Source organism: Arachis ipaensis, chromosome B2 (genome assembly GCF_059453495.1).
Source record: "Arachis ipaensis isolate K30076 ecotype BB chromosome B2, ASM5945349v1, whole genome shotgun sequence".
Classification (NCBI taxonomy): domain Eukaryota; kingdom Viridiplantae; phylum Streptophyta; class Magnoliopsida; order Fabales; family Fabaceae; genus Arachis; species Arachis ipaensis.
The window spans coordinates 82,185,001-82,202,210 of NC_142437.1; the positions used below are offsets into that span (position 1 = coordinate 82,185,001).

Here is a 17,210-nt window from a genome sequence, read left to right on the forward strand (position 1 = left end):
CAGGGATAAAGAAAAACCATTTCAACATCAAAAACAACAAAAACTAGAGCAAACATATAATAACGGATTCGAAATTATTTTCGATAGGAGCAGTTGACAGTCGAATCCTATTTTTTCCATTATTTCCTACCCCCCAGGGGTATTTTAGTGATAGGTTCTATAGGAACTGGATGATCCTATTTGGTCAAATACCTAGCGACAAACTCCTATGTTCCTTTCATTACAGTATTTCTGAACAAGTTCCTGGATAACAAGCCTAAGAGTTTTCTTTTTGATGATAGTGACGATATTGATGATAGTGACGATATTGATGATAGTGACGATATCGACCGTGACCTTGATACGGAGCTGGAGCTTCTAACTATGATGAATGCGCTAACTATGGATATGATGCCGGAAATAGCAATCCATCCCTCTCCTCCAAAAGGTGATTTTAGTAAATAACCAAATATAATACTTGGACTAAGGGTCAAGTTGGTAATTTTTCTTACATCCCCCCTCCCTGGCGTTCAGACGCCAGAAATGCACAGTGAAGAAGAGCTGGTGCTGAACGCCAGAAACAAGCATTTGGCTGGCGTTCAATGCCAGAAATATGCTGTATCTGGGCGTTGAATGCCCAGAACAAGCATCAATTCGGCGTTTAAACGCCAGAATTGCATGCAAAGGCATTTTACATGCCTAATGGGTGCAGGGATGTAAATCCTTGACACCTCAGGATCTGTGGACACCACAGGATCATCTCAGGATCTGTGAATCTCACAGGATCCCCACCCACCTCACCCTCTCTCTCTCCATTCATGGTCATCCCTTCTGTTTTCCATTCACCACTCACATCCATACACACATCCCTCCATCTCCTCCATATCTTCTTCTTCTTCTTCTATTCTTTCTTCTTTTGCTCGAGGGCGAGCAACAGTCTAAGTTTGGTGTGGTAAAAGCATAAGCTTTTTGTTTTTCCATTACCATTGATGGCACCTAAGACCGGAGAAACCTCTAGAAAAGGGGAAGGGAAGACAAAGGCTTCCACCTCCGAGTCATGGGAGATGGAAAGATTCATCTCAAGGGTCTATAGCTCAGTGGTAGAACATGTGGCTACAAATCAAGAGATCCTTGAGATACCTCAGGGGATGCACTTCCCTCCACATAATTATTGGAAGCAACTGAGGATAGAAATACCAAAAATCACTAAGGATCAAGCCACAAAGGCAAGGAAGAGACATAGAAGAGCTCAAGGACATCACTTCTCTGTTTTTCGTTTTCTTTATGTTAAGTACTTATCCATGTTTATGTCTCATTACATGACCATTAGTATTTAGTAACTTTGTCTTAAAGTTGTGAATGTCCTATGAATCCATCACCTCTCTTAAATGAAAAATGTTTTAATTCAAAAGAACAAGAAGTAAAAGCCAAAGCTCTTAAAACCAAAAGGCAAGAGCAAAAATCCAATAGCCCTTAAAATCAAAAGGCAAGGGTAATAAAAAGGATCCCAAGGCTTTGAGCATCAGTGGATAGGAGGGCCTAAAGGAATAAAATCCTGGCCTAAGCGGCTAAACCAAGCTGTCCCTAACCATGTGCTTGTGGCGTGAAGGTGTCAAGTGAAAACTTGAGACTGAGCGGTTAAAGTCAAGGTCCAAAGCAAAAGAAGAGTGTGCTTAAGAACCCTGGACACCTCTAATTGGGGACTTTAGCAAAGCTGAGTCACAATATGAAAAGGTTCACCCAATTATGTGTCTGTGGCATTTATGTATCCGGTGGTAATACTGGAAAACAAAGTGCTTAGGGCCACGACCAAGACTCATAAAGTAGCTGTGTTCAAAGAATCAACATACTGAACTAGGAGAATCAATAACACTATTTGAACTCTGAGTTCCTATAGATGCCAATCATTCTGAACCTCAATGGATAAAGTGAGATGCCAAAACTATTCAAGAGGCAAAAAGCTACAAGTCCCGCTCATCTGATTGGAGCTATGTTTCATTGATAGTTTGGAATTTATAGTATATTCTCTTCTTTTTATCCTATTTGATTTTCAGTTTCTTGGGGACAAGCAACAATTTAAGTTTGGTGTTGTGATGAGCGGATAATTTATACGTTTTTTGACATTGTTTTTAGTATGTTTTTAGTAGGATTTAGTTACTTTTAGGAATGTTTTTATTAGTTTTTATGTTAAATTCACATTTTTGGACTTCACTATGAGTTTGTGTGTTTTTCTGTGATTTCAGGTATTTTCTGGCTGAAATTGAGGGACTTGAGCAAAAATCAGAATCAGAGGTTGAAGAAGGACTGCTGATGCTGTTGGATTCTGACCTCCCTGCACTCAAAGTGGATTTTCTGGAGATACAGAACTCAAAATGGTGCGTTTCTAATTGCGTTGGAAAGTAGACATTCAGGGCTTTCCAGAAATATATAATAGTTTATACTTTGATCGAGTTTAGACGACGTAAAAGGGCATTGAACGCCAGTTCTACGCTACTGTCTGGAGTTAAACGCCAGAAACACGTTACAAGCCAGAGTTGAACGCCAGAAATACGTTACAAACTGGCGTTCAACTCCAAGAATGACCTCTCCACGTGGAAATTTCAAGCTCAGCCCAAGCACACACCAAGTGGGTCCCGGAAGTAGATTTATGCATTAATTACTTACTTCTGTAAACCCTAGTAACTAGTTTAGTATAAATAGGACTTTTTACTATTGTATTAGACATCTTTGGAAGATCCTGGATTGTAGTTTTGATCCTGTGATCTCGTTTTGGGGGCTGGCCATTCGGCCATGCCTGGACCTTTCACTTATGTATTTTTAACGGTAGAGTTTCTACACTCCATAGATTAAGGTGTGGAGCTCCGCTGTTCCTCATGAATTAATGCAAAGTACTACTGTTTTTCTATTCAATTCAACTTATTCCGCTTCTAAGATATTCATTCGCACTTCAACATGAATGTGATGAACGTGACAATCATCATCATTCCCCCACGAACGCGTGCCTGACAACCACTTCCGTTCCACCATAGATTGAATGATTATCTCTTGGATCTCTTAATCAGAATCTTCGTGGTATAAGCTAGATTGATGGCAGCATTCATGAGAATCCGGAAAGTCTAAACCTTGTCTGTGGTATTCCGAGTAGGATTCTGGGATTGAATGACTGTGACGAACTTCAAACTCGCGAGTGCTGGGCGTAGTGACAGACGCAAAAGGAGGGTGAATCCTATTCCAGTATGATCGAGAACCTCAGATGATTAGCCGTGCTGTGACAGAGCATTTGGACCATTTTCACAAGAGGATAGGATGCAGCCATTGACCACGGTGATGCCTCCAGATGATTAGCCATGCAGTGACAACGCATCAGACCATTTTCCAGAGAGGATGAAAAGTAGCCATTGACAATGGTGATGCCCTTACATAAAGCCAGCCATGGAAAGGAGTAAGATTGATTGGATGAAGACAGCAGGAAAACAGAGGTTCAGAGGGACGAACGCATCTCCATACACTTATCTGAAATTCTCACCAATGATATACATAAGTATTTCTATCTTTATTTTCTATCTAAAATATTATTTATTTTCGAAAACTCCATGATTAATTATTATCCGCCTGACTGAGATTTACAAGATGACCATAGCTTGCTTCATACCAACAATCTCCGTGGGATCGACCCTTACTCACGTAAGGTTTTATTACTTGGACGACCCAGTGCACTTGCTGGTTAGTTGTATCGAAGTTGTGAATAAAAAAATGATTTACTAGGACGTGCGTATAGAGTTTTTGGTGCCGTTGCCTGAGATCACAATTTCGTGCACCAAGTTTTTGGCGCCGTTGCCGGGGATTGTTCGAGTTTGGACAACTGACGGTTCATCTTGTTGCTCAGATTAGGTAATTTTCTTTTTGTTTTATTTTCAAAAATTTTTCAAAAACCTTTCAAAAATTTCTCACCTGTTTTCAAAAAAAAAATATAAATCTTTTCAAAAATATATTTTTCTTCAGAATTTTTAAGAATGAATTCTAGTGTTTCATGATGATTTGTTGAATCCTGGCTGGCTGTAAGCCATGTCTAATCTTTTGGATTGGGGTTTCAACTTATCATCACAAGAGCTTGTTGATTCTCACACACTTAGTTGCTCTATACATGGAAAGTATAAATATCTTCTAAAGCTTGACTAGCTATTAAGCCATGTCTAACCCTCAGATTGGAGCTTTAGACTAAGATTGCAAGATTCCTGGAATTCATATTAAAAATTTTGGAATCCTTATTTTTTTTAAATAATTTTCGAAAAATCCAAAAAAATCATAAAATCATAAAAATAAAAAATATTTTGTGTTTCTTGTTTGAGTCTTGAGTCAATTTTAAGTTTGGTGTCAATTGCATGTTTTAAAGTTTGCATAAAATTTTCGAAAAATTCATGCATTCATAGTGTTCTTCATGATCTTCAAGTTGTTCTTGGTAAGTCTTCTTGTTTGATCTTGATGTTTTCTTGTTTTGTGTCTTTTCTTGTTTTTCATGTGCATTTTTGCATTCATAGTATCTGAACATGAAAGATTTCTAAGTTTGGTGTTTTGCATGTTTTCTTTGCATTGAAAATTTTTCAAAAATATGTTCTTGATGTTCATCATGATCTTCAAAGTGTTCTTGGTGTTCATCTTGGCATTCATAGCATTCTTGCATACATTCCTTGCTTTGATCCATAACTTTCATGCATTGCATCATTTTTCATGTTTTTCTCTCTCATCATTAAAATTTCAAAAATAAAAAAATATCTTTCTCTTTTTCACTCATAAATTTCGAAAATTTGAGTTGACTTTTTCAAAACTTTTTAAAATCTAGTTGTTTTTATGAGTCAAATCAAATTTTCAATTTAAAAATCTTATCTTTTCAAAATCTTTTTCATTTTTCTTAGTTATTTTCGAAAATTTTAAAAATATTTTTCAAAAATCTTTTTCTTATCTTTATCACATAATTTTCGAAAATAACATCATCAATTAATGTTTTGATTCAAAAATTTCAAGTTTGTTACTTACTTGTTAAGAAAGATTCAAACTTTAAGTTCTAGAATCATATCTTGTGATTTCTTGTGAGTCAAGTCATTAATTGTGATTTTAAAATTCAAATCTTTTTCAAAACTAATTTCAATCATATCTTTTCAAAAATATCTTTTTATCTTATCTTTTTCAAAATCATATCTTTTTCAAAAATTTGATTTTAAAATATCTTTTCTAACTTCTTATCTTCTTATCTTTTCAAAATTGATTTTCAAATTTATTTCAACTAACTAACTAACTTTTTGTTTGTCTCTTATCTTTTTCAAAACTACCTAACTAACTCTCTCTCTCTCTAATTTTCGAAAATATCTCCCTCTTTTTCAAAAATTCTTTTTAATTAACTAATTATTTTAATTTTTGATTTTAATTTTATTCCTAATTTTCGAAAATTACTAACCTTTTTCAAAAACTATTTTCGAAAATCACTAACCATTTTTCAAAAATAATTTTCGAAAATTCTCTTTCTCTCTCATCTCCTTCTATTTATTTATTCATCTACTAACACTTCTCTTCATCTCACATCTCTGCTCTCCTCACCCTTGTGTTTCTTTCCTTACATTACATTCTTTTCTTCTTCTTTTCTTCTACTCACACAGGAACCTCTATACTGTGGTAAAAAGGATCCCTATTATTATTATTTTTCTGTTCCCTCTTTTTCATATGAGCAAGAGCAAGGACAAGAATATTCTTGTTGAAGCAGATCCAGAACTTGAAAGGACTCTGAAGAGGAAACTAAGAGAAGCTAAATTACAATAATCCAGCAAGCACCTTTCAGAAATTTTCGAACAGGAAGAGGAGATGGCAGCCGAAAATAATAATAATGCAAGGAGGATGCTTGATGACTTTACTGCACCTAATTCCAATTTACATGGAAGAAGCATCTCCATCCCTACCATTGGAGCAAATAATTTTGACCTAAAACCTCAATTAGTTTCTCTGATGCAGCAGAACTGCAAGTTTCATGGACTTCTATCTGAAGATCCTTTTCAGTTCTTAACTGAATTGTTGTAGATCTGTGATACTGTTAAGACTAATGGAGTAGATCCTAAAGTCTACAGGCTCATGCTTTTCCCCTTTGCTGTAAGAGACAGAGCTAGAGTGTGGTTGAACTCTCAACCCAAGGATAGCCTGAACTCTTGGGATAAGCTGGTCACGGCTTTCTTAGCCAAGTTCTTTCCTCCTCAAAAACTGAGCAAGCTTAGAGTGGATGTTCAAACCTTCAGACAGAAAGAAGGTGAATTCCTCTATGAAGCTTGGGAGAGATACAAGCAACTGACCAAAAAGTGTCCTTCTAACATGCTTTCAGAATGGACCATCCTGGATATATTCTATGATGGTCTGTCTGAATTAGCTAAGATGTCATTGGATACTTCTGCAGGTGGATCCATTCACCTAAAGAAAATGCCTACAGAAGCTCAAGAACTCATTGACATGGTTGCTAATAACCAGTTCATGTACACTTCTGAGAGAAATCCTGTGAGCAATGGGACGCCTCAGAAGAAGGGAGTTCTTGAAATTGATACTCTGAATGCCATATTGGCTCAGAACAAAATATTGACTCAGCAAGTCAATATGATTTCTCAGAGTCTGAATGGAATGCAAGCTGCATCCAACAGTACTCAAGAGGCATCTTCTGAAGAAGAAGCTTATGATCCTGAAAACCCTGCAATAGCAGAGGTGAATTACATGGGTAAACCTTATGGAAACACCTATAATCCCTCATAGAGAAATCACCCAAATCTCTCATGGAAGGATCAGGAAAATCCTCAACAAGGCTTTAATAATGGTGGAAGAAACAGGTTTAGCAATAGCAAGCCTTTTCCATCATCCACTCAGCAACAGACAGAGAATTCTGAGCAGAATCCATCTAGCTTAGCAAATTTGGTCTTTGATCTATCTAAGGCCACTTTGAGTTTCATGAATGAAACAAAGTCCTCCATTAGAAGTTTGGAAGCACAAGTGGACCAGCTGAGTAAAATGATCACTGAAATCCCTCCTAGTACTCTCCCAAGCAATACAAAAGAAAATCCAAAAGAAGAGTGCAAGGCCATTGAATTAATTACCATGGCCGAACCTGTAAGGGAGGTTGAAGACGTGAATCCCAAGGAGGAAGACCTCCTGGGACGTCCAATGATCAATAAGGAGTATCCCTTTGAGGAACCAAAAGACTCTGAGGCTCATCTAGAGACCATAGAGATTCCATTGAACCTCCTTATGCCATTCATGAGCTCTGATGAGTATTCCTCTTCTGAAGAGAATGAGGATGTTACTGAAGAGCAAGTTACCAAGTTCCTTGGTGCAATCATGAAGCTGAATGCCAATTTATTTGGTAATGAGACTTGGGGATATGAACCTCCCCTGTTCACCAATGAACTAAATGCATTGGATCAACTGAGATTGCCTCAGAAGAAACAGGATCCTGGAAAGTTCCTAATACCTTGTACCATAGGCACCATGACCTTTGAGAAGGCTCTATGTGACCTTGGATCAGGAATAAACATCATGTCACTCTTTGTAATGGAGAAACTGGGAGTCTTTGAGGTACAAGCTGCTAAAATCTCATTAGAGATGGCAGACAATTCCAGAAAACAGGCTTATGGACAAGTAGAGGACATGTTAGTAAAGGTTGAAGGCCTTTACATCCCTGCTGATTTCCTAATCCTAGATACTGGGAAGGATGAGGATAAATCCATCATCCTTGGAAGACCCTTCCTAGCCACAGCAAGAGCTGTGATTGATGTTAACAGAGGTGAACTAGTCCTTCAATTGAATGAGGACTCCCTTGAGTTTAAAACTCAAGGACATCCTTCTGTAAACATGGAAAAGAGGCACAATAAGCTTCCCTCAAAACAGAGTCAACCAGAGCCCCCACAGTCAAACTCTAAGTTTGGTGTTGAGAGGCCACAACCAAATTCTAAGTTTGGTGTTGAAATCCCATATCCAAACTCTAAGTTTGGTGTTGAGGAGTCTCAACAATGCTCTGAACATCTGTGAGGCTCCATGAGAGCCCACTGTCAAGCTATTGACATTAAAGAAGCGCTTGTTGGGAGGCAACCCAATTTTTATTTAATTATATTTTTATTAGTTATATGTCTTTATAGGTTCATGATCATGTGGAGTCACAAAATAAATATAAAAATTGAAAACGGAATCAAACAACAGCAGAAGAAAAATCACACCCTGGAGGAGGATCTCACTGGCGTTTAAACGCCAGTAAGGAGCATCTGTCTGGCGTTCAACGCCAGAACAGAGCATGTTTCTGGCGTTGAACACCAGAAACAAGCAGCATCCTGGCGTTCAGACGCCAGAAATGCACAGTGAAGAAGAGCTGGCGCTGAACGCCAGAAACAAGCATCTGGTTGGCGTTCAACGCCAGAAATATGCTGCATCTGGGCGTTGAACGCCCAGAACAAGCATCAATTTGGCGTTTAAACGCCAGAATTGCATGCAAAGGCATTTTACATGCCTAATGGGTGCAGGGATGTAAATCCTTGACACCTCAGGATCTGTGGACACCACAGGATCATCTCAGGATCTGTGAATCTCACAGGATCCCCACCCACCTCACCCTCTCTCTCTCTCCATTCATGGTCATCCCTTTTGTTTTCCATTCACCACTCACATCCATACACACATCCCTCCATCTCCTCCATATCTTCTTCTTCTTCTTCTTCTATTCTTTCTTCTTTTGCTCGAGGGCGAGCAACAGTCTAAGTTTGGTGTGGTAAAAGCATAAGCTTTTTATTTTTCCATTACCATTGATGGCACCTAAGACCGGAGAAACCTCTAGAATAGGGGAAGGGAAGACAAAGGCTTCCACCTCTGAGTCATGGGAGATGGAAAGATTCATCTCAAGGGTCTATAGCTCAGTGGTAGAACATGTGGCTGCAAATTAAGAGATCCCTGAGATACCTCAGGGGATGCACTTCCCTCCACATAATTATTGGAAGCAACTGAGGATAGAAATACCAAAAATCACTAGGGATCAAGCCACAAAGGCAAGGAAGAGACATAGAAGAGCTCAAGGATATCATTGGTTCCTCAAGAAGGAAACGCCACCATCACTAAGGTGGACTCATTCCTTGTTCTTACATTCTCTGTTTTTCATTTTCTTTATGTTAAGTGCTTATCCATGTTTATGTCTCATTACATGACCATTAGTATTTAGTAACTTTGTCTTAAAGTTGTGAATGTCCTATGAATCCATCACCTCTCTTAAATGAAAAATATTTTAATTCAAAAGAACAAGAAGTACATGAGTTTTGAATTTATCCTTGAACTTAGTTTAATTATATTAATGTGGTGACAATGCTTCTTGTTTTCTGAATGAATGCTTGAACAGTGCATATGTCTTTTGAAGTTGTTGTTTAAGAATGTTAAATATGTTGGCTCTTGAAAGAATGATGACAAGGAGACATGTTATTTGATAATCTGAAAAATCATAAAAATGATTCTTGAAGCAAGAAAAAGCAGCAAAGAACAAAGCTTGCAGAAAAAAAAAATAACGAAAAGAAAAAGAAAGAAAAAGAAAAAGCAAGCAGTAAAAGCCAAAGCTCTTAAAACCAAAAGGCAAGAGCAAAAATCCAATAGCCCTTAAAACCAAAAGGCAAGGGTAATAAAAAGGATCCCAAGGCTTTGAGCATCAGTGGATAGGAGGGCCTAAAGGAATAAAATCCTGGCCTAAGCGGCTAAACCAAGCTGTCCCTAACCATGTGCTTGTGGCGTGAAGGTGTCAAGTGAAAACTTGAGACTGAGCGGTTAAAGTCAAGGTCCAAAGCAAAAGAATAGTGTGCTTAAGAACCCTGGACACCTCTAATTGGGGACTTTAGCAAAGCTGAGTCACAATCTGAAAAGGTTCACCCAATTATGTGTCTGTGGCATTTATGTATCCGGTGGTAATATTGGAAACCAAAGTGCTTAGGGCCACGGCCAAGACTCATAAAGTAGCTGTGTTCAAGAATCAACATACTGAACTAGGAGAATCAATAACACTATCTGAACTCTGAGTTCCTATAGATGCCAATCATTCTGAACCTCAATGGATAAAGTGAGATGCCAAAACTATTCAAGAGGCAAAAAGCTACAAGTCCCGCTCATCTGATTGGAGCTATGTTTCATTGATAGTTTGGAATTTATAGTATATTCTCTTCTTTTTATCCTATTTGATTTTCAGTTGCTTGGGGACAAGCAACAATTTAAGTTTGGTGTTGTGATGAGCGGATAATTTATACGCTTTTTGGCATTGTTTTTAGTATGTTTTTAATAGGATCTAGTTACTTTTAGGGATGTTTTTATTAGTTTTTATGTTAAATTCACATTTCTGGAGTTCACTATGAGTTTGTGTGTTTTTCTGTGATTTCAGGTATTTTCTGGCTGAAATTGAGGGACTTGAGCAAAAATTAGAATCAGAGGTTGAAGAAGGACTGCTGATGCTGTTGGATTCTGACCTCCCTGCACTCAAAGTGTATTTTCTAGAGATACAGAACTCAAAATGGCGCGCTTTCAATTGCGTTGGAAAGTAGACATCCAGGGCTTTCCAGAAAGATATAATAGTCCATACTTTGACTGAGTTTAGACGATGTAAAAGGGCGTTGAACGCCAGTTCTACGCTGCTGTCTGGAGTTAAACGCCAGAAACACGTTACAAGCCAGAGTTGAACGCCAGAAATACGTTACAAACTGGCGTTCAACTCCAAGAATGACCTCTCCACGTGGAAACTTTAAGCTCAGCCCAAGCACACACCAAGTGGGCCCCGGAAGTAGATTTATGCATCAATTACTTACTTCTGTAAACCCTAGTAACTAGTTTAGTATAAATAGGACTTTTTACTATTGTATTTGACATCTTTGGAAGATCCTGGATTGTAGTTTTGATCCTGTGATCTCGTTTTGGGGGCTGGCCATTCGGCCATGCTTGGACCTTTCACTTATGTATTTTTAACGGTAGAGTTTCTACACTCCATAGATTAAGGTGTGGAGCTCTGCTGTTCCTCATGAATTAATGCAAAGTACTACTGTTTTTCTATTCAATTCAACTTATTCCGCTTCTAAGATATTCATTCGCACTTCAACATGAATGTGATGAACGTGACAATCATCATCATTCCCCCACGAACGCGTGCCTGACAACCACTTCCATTCCACCATAGATTGAATGATTATCTCTTGGATCTCTTAATCAGAATCTTCGTGGTATAAGCTAGATTGATGGCGGGATTTATGAGAATCTGAAAAGTATAAACCTTGTCTGTGGTATTTCGAGTAGGATTCTGGGATTGAATGACTGTGACAAACTTCAAACTCGCGAGTGCTGGGCGTAGTGACAGACGCAAAAGGAGGGTGAATCCTATTCCAGTATGATCGAGAACCTCAGATGATTAGCCGTGCTGTGACAGAGCATTTGGATCATTTTTACAAGAGGATAGGATGCAGCCATTGACCACGGTGATGCCTCCAGATGATTAGCCATGCAGTGACAGCGCATCGGACCATTTTCCAGAGAGGATGAAAAGTAGCCATTGACAATGGTGATGCCCTTACATAAAGCCAGCCATGGAAAGGAGTAAGACTGATTGGATGAAGACAGCAGGAAAACAGAGGTTCAGAGGGATGAACGCATCTCCATACACTTATCTGAAATTCTCACCAATGATATACATAAGTATTTCTATCTTTATTTTCTGTCTAAAATATTATTTATTTTTGAAAACTCCATGATTAATTATTATCCGCCTGACTGAGATTTACAAGATGACCATAGCTTGCTTCATACCAACAATCTCCGTGGGATCGACCCTTACTCACGTAAGGTTTTATTACTTGGACGATCCAGTGCACTTGCTGGTTAGTTGTATCGAACTTGTGAATAAAAAATTGATTTACTAAGACGTGTGTACAGAGTTTTTGGCGCCGTTGCCTGAGATCACAATTTCGTGCACCACTAACCAACCGAATTCCTCATCTATCCATACCTTCCACCCTCTTCACGCATCAACTCAAACTCCTGGCATTATCAAGCTCTAAGAGGTAAAAGAGGAAGGAACCAATAGAGAGCATTCCTTTCGATGAGAAGAGATTCAAAACTGCATTCCATGAACTCGAATTTGAATGGATAAAGCTCAAGAAGATACTTCCTGAATTAACGTTCCAAATTGACGAGGATGAGTGCCCACAAATTTGAGAGAAGATTGAACAAAGGGGTTGGCAAAGGCTTACGAACCCGGAGGGGAAGATAAATGCAAACCTCATCAAAGAGTTCTATGCAAACGTGGTCAGAGAAGACAAAACCAAGGCCCCCACCTTCAAAACTTACGTAAGAGGGAGAGAGGTGGACTTCAGCCCAAATGTTACAACAAGAACTCTTCAGCTGAAATCACCACATTTTGATGATCTTAGTTATCATGCAAGGATAAGTAAGAGCCCTGACAATGATGAACTCAAAGAAATAGTGACTGACATATGTGTCATAGGAGCTGACTGGGAAAGGTATGCGGATAAGAGACCCCGGTTCATCAAGAGGGGAGACCTTAGCCCGGAAGCCAAGGGATGGTTTGAACTCGTGAGGAGGTCTATCCTCCCAGCTGCAAATAATTCAGAGGTCAATATTAATCGAGCGACTATGGTACATTGCCTAGTGCAGGGTGGAGAAATCAATGTGCATGAACTCATAGCTGAGGGGATTCAAGAGTCAGCTGAGAAGGTTGATTCGGGTGCCAGGCTTTGGTACCCCAGCACCATTCTCAGATTGTGTACAAAGGCCAAGGTAGTATTCGAGGATAGCAATCCAGACTGGGTGAACCCTGGGAGGCTAGTTACACTTCAACGTTTGATCTATACTATGCCCGCCCATCAACAAAGAAGACCTCAAATAGGAAAACGAAAACCAAAGAAGGAGCCTACCAAGAAGAATCTCATCAGGAAGAACACCAACAAAGAGAATATTATGACCCAACCAACATAAACCCGAATCACATTCATGGAGCCATTGAGGAACTAGCAAGGAGTTATATGGAGGGACAAGAACAACAACTGCATGTTCAAGCTCAAAGGATGGATCGTCAAGAAGAACTCCTTTCTAATTGGATGAATCAACAAGGGGAGTGGCAAAAATAGCAAATGGAACATTATTCCCAGCTCACTCAAGCCATCAATCAAGTGTCTGAAAGGCAAGAAAGTCAAGATAAGCGCTTTCAAGAACTCAATCAACGCCAGCTAGCTCAGACGAAGGCATTCAATGAGTTCAGTCTACTTAATGAAGGACGGCAACTACATAGGGAGGAGTTCAACATAAACACTCAAGCCAAGTTGAACTACATGTCTAGTCATATGCATAATTTACACTATGCCATCCCTACATATGATGAGGTCCAAAAAGATTTTGTGGAACAAGAAGAAAGGAAGGTGAAACAGTAGAAGGAAACACTGAAAAAGAAGATGGAAAATGCTGGTTTTTGGAAGAAGTTGATTAGAAAAGGCAAGGGAAGTGGGAGTACAAGCACTCAAGAGAAACACAAAGAGGACAAGCAAGAAGAAGTGCTTGGGCAACCCCATGAGTAAAAGGTGGTGGAGTTCCCTCTTTGTTCCATCTTTTTCAAGCTTTAAATAAGGAAAATCATGTATGAAATAGAACATGTTCCATGGTAGTTTAGAAATTTTCAATTCTATTTTTTTTTTAGTATTCTACTTGCCTAGGTCTATGACTACTAGTCAAGATGCATGTTTTCAATTCCATCCTGCTTATTGAGTATGCTTGTCTCCTTTTGAATCAAATAAAAAGAGAATGATTGTTATCAAAGACCAGAGTGGAGTTCATATTATGGAGTAAATTCCTTAGTTTGTAATGTGGTCATAAGTTAGCTAAGTTGGTTCACCAACAAGGGTGGGAAGACAACTATCTGTCCTGAATCATATGCTTGAAACACACCCCATGAGACTAGCTAAATAACAAGATCCTAATAAGAAAAAGGGGAAAAGAACAATAAGAGTTGAAAAAGAAAGAAAAGTTAATAAAGAATAAGGCTAGGCACCAAGGGTTTGAAACTTGAGAGATGTGTCTGTGGTGCTCCTGTACCAAGGATCTGCTTGGATGAATAAGTTCATAGGAGTGCTTCATCACTTGGTAACTTGGGTTAACTAACCCGGGATTATCAACTGAAAATCCATTATCAAGAGCAACCTTGCTACAGAACATTTAGTAACCCAAAGAGGTGCTGGACACCAAGGTCTCAAGAAAGAAAATAAACAAACCATGTGCCTGTGGTGTGTATGTATGGGGGAAAGAGACTTGAGGGAGTAAGTCCTTAGGGGTGTCTCAACACCTAGCACCTTGAACCAACTGGTTCGGGAGTGCTGGCTGAAAGCTTATCTTAAAGAGTCGCCCCCTCACAGAGCACCTAGTCTAAGAACACAAACAAGCCCTGAAATAACAAAAAGGATCAATGAATAAAAGTCTCATGGGATGCAATCAAGTGAGTATTCTAGGACATGATAAAAGTCTGAAAGCCAGTGAAGGAATGAACCTAAGTTGCTATGCATGAAACCACCATAAAACCAAAGGACATAACTTTCACAATAATGACTCATTTCTCTTGGCATTCCATTCATCATTCTCTTGTTCCAATACTTGCTTAGGGACAAGCAAGCTTTAAGTTTGGTGTTGTGATGCCAGGGCATTTTGGCAAGTTTCACTGACCTTTTCTTTATTGTTTTTAGGGTAGTTTCATGCATTTTCTTAGGGAATAAGCAAGTTTTGCGTAGAATTTTACTTACATCTTGATTCAAGCATACATTGTGCACTTTACATGATTTCATGAGGATTTTGCATGAATTTAATGACAAATTGGATGATGCATTTCCCATGGCTGGGACTAGAGCTTTGATGCACTTTATTGCTTGACTTCAGGACAAAGGAAGAAAGGAAGAACCACGTTAGCAGCCACGTTAGTCTAACTAACGTAACCTCTAACGTGGAATGGGAGCTAACTTGCAAAGTTAATGAGAAAAGTAATCGCCAATAACGCCCTCGAAGCCATAATAGCCCACGTTAAGAGTCACGTTAACTAAGTTAACGTGAACTCTAACGTGGAAGAAAGAAATGAAGCCAACATTAGTGACACTTACCTTTGTCACTAACGTTGGACCAAGCTCACAATTGGCCACGTTAAGAGCCACGTTAACTCAGTTAACATGGACTCTAACGTTGAGAAACAAAAGAGAAGCCAATGTTAGTGACACTTACCATTGTCACTAACATTGAGCTAAGCCACAATGAGCCACGTTAACTCCCACGTTAACTTAGTTAACATGGAAGCTAACGTGGAGGGAGCAAGAATCGCCAACGTTAGTGACACTCACCTTTGTCACTAACGTTGGAAGGAGCCAATGTGAGCAACGTTAACTCCCACGTTAACTTAGTTAACGTGGAAGCTAACGTGGATAAGGGAATGATGAGCCAACGTTAGTGACACTCACCTTTGTCACTAACGTTGGAAATGGCTATCATTGCTACGTTAGAAGCCACGTTAACCTAGTTAACATGGACTCTAACGTGGGAAGTAGGGGCACATTGGAACGTTAGTGACAAAGGTAAGTGTCACTAGCGTTCTCGAAGGATTGGCAAGCTTACGTTAAGAGCCACATTAACCTAGTTAACGTGGACTCTAACATAGGGGGAAGGGAAGACTCTCAACGTTATTGGGAAAGGTGAGTCCCAATAACGTGTGCGAAGGACCAAGAGGCAACGTTAGTGGTTACGTTAGTGCCACTTACGTTGAAGTTAACGTGGACCATCCCTGGGTGAGGAATGTTAGTGAAAAAGGTGATCGTCACTAACGTTCTCGAACCCACACTCTCACTTAACGTTAACGCCACTAACGTCCTGAGCTAAACACCCTGCCTACTTCACACTTTCTCTCTGCAAGTAAAGCTAAGCCCACTGCAGAAGATAACTGCTTCAAACTCAAGATCCAAAGGCCCATATCCAAGACTTGAAGAACCAACTAGAAGATCAGAAGAGTAGTATATATAGGGGTAGTTTTGAATTAGGAAAAAGCTTTTTGGGGGATTGGAAATTGGGAACTACTCTCTGTATAATTTACTTTCTTTGCACTTCTAGTTCTAATTTTCATGATGTATTCTCCATCTTTGTATTCTATTTCCAGAGCTATGAACAACTAAACCCCTTTCATTGGGTTAGGGAGCTCTGTTGTAATTTGATGGATCAATACTAGTTTTCATTACTCTTCTTCTATCTTTTCTCTTGATTTTACTAGAAAGCTTTCAATCTTCATCCAATTGGGTAGTTATCTTGGAAAAGAAGCTATTCATACTTGTATCTCTTCTGAACATTGGAAGAGGAATGAAGAGATCATGCTAGAAATGCTTTCTCATGTTGGACCAAATTGGGTTTGGTTGGATATGGTGACTATAATCCTACTAACACTTGATTTGGGAATGCATGTGGTATAATCAGTGACTATACTTCATCTCTTCTCATGAGCAATTGACCAAGGAATTGGCTATTGATCAAGATTTGAGAGATTGAATTGCCAAGGAATTGGAATTCGATCACTTAAGATTGCCAAGGAGATCAATGAATGCATTGATTGAGGAAGAGATGAAAATGAACTTGATCCAGAGAATGCAACATCTCCTAAGCCCAATGAATCCCCATCTCTGATCTTACCCATTCTCTTTAATTTCTGCAATTTACTTTTATGAGCATCTTCCCCATTCCCATTTAAATTCTGCAATTTACCTTCCGCCATTTACTTTCAGCCCTTTAATTTCTGCATTTACATTTTCTGCTCTTTACTTTCCTGCCATTTAAATTCCTGCAACACTCAAACTAAATTCTGCTTCACTCAACTAGAACATTCCTCTAATTAAAGTTGCTTGACTAATCAATCCCTGTGGGATTCGACCTCACTCTATTGTGAGTTTTTACTTGACGACAATTCGGTACACTTGCCGAAGGAAAATTGTTGAGAGACAAGTTTCCGTGTGCATCAATGGTCTCTGTATGAGCCTCAGATTCCTTTGGTTCCTCATTAGGAAACTCCTTGGTGGCCAGTGGACATCCATTGAGGTCTTCCTCATTGGAAATCACTGCCTTTTGACTCTCTCCAGGTTCGGCCGTGTGAGGTATATTGATGGCCTTGCACTCTCTTTTTGGATTCT

At 39.1% G+C, this 17,210-nt stretch overlaps 1 non-coding gene across 1 annotated transcript; it reads right to left on the reverse strand.

Annotated features, from left to right (window-relative positions):
* Nucleotides 1-6,228: 6,228 nt before the first annotated feature.
* Nucleotides 6,229-6,336, reverse strand: LOC148574606 (small nucleolar RNA R71). Its single transcript, XR_015905499.1, has one exon. It is a non-coding gene; the product is annotated as a small nucleolar RNA R71 (small nucleolar RNA).
* Nucleotides 6,337-17,210: the final 10,874 nt, after the last annotated feature.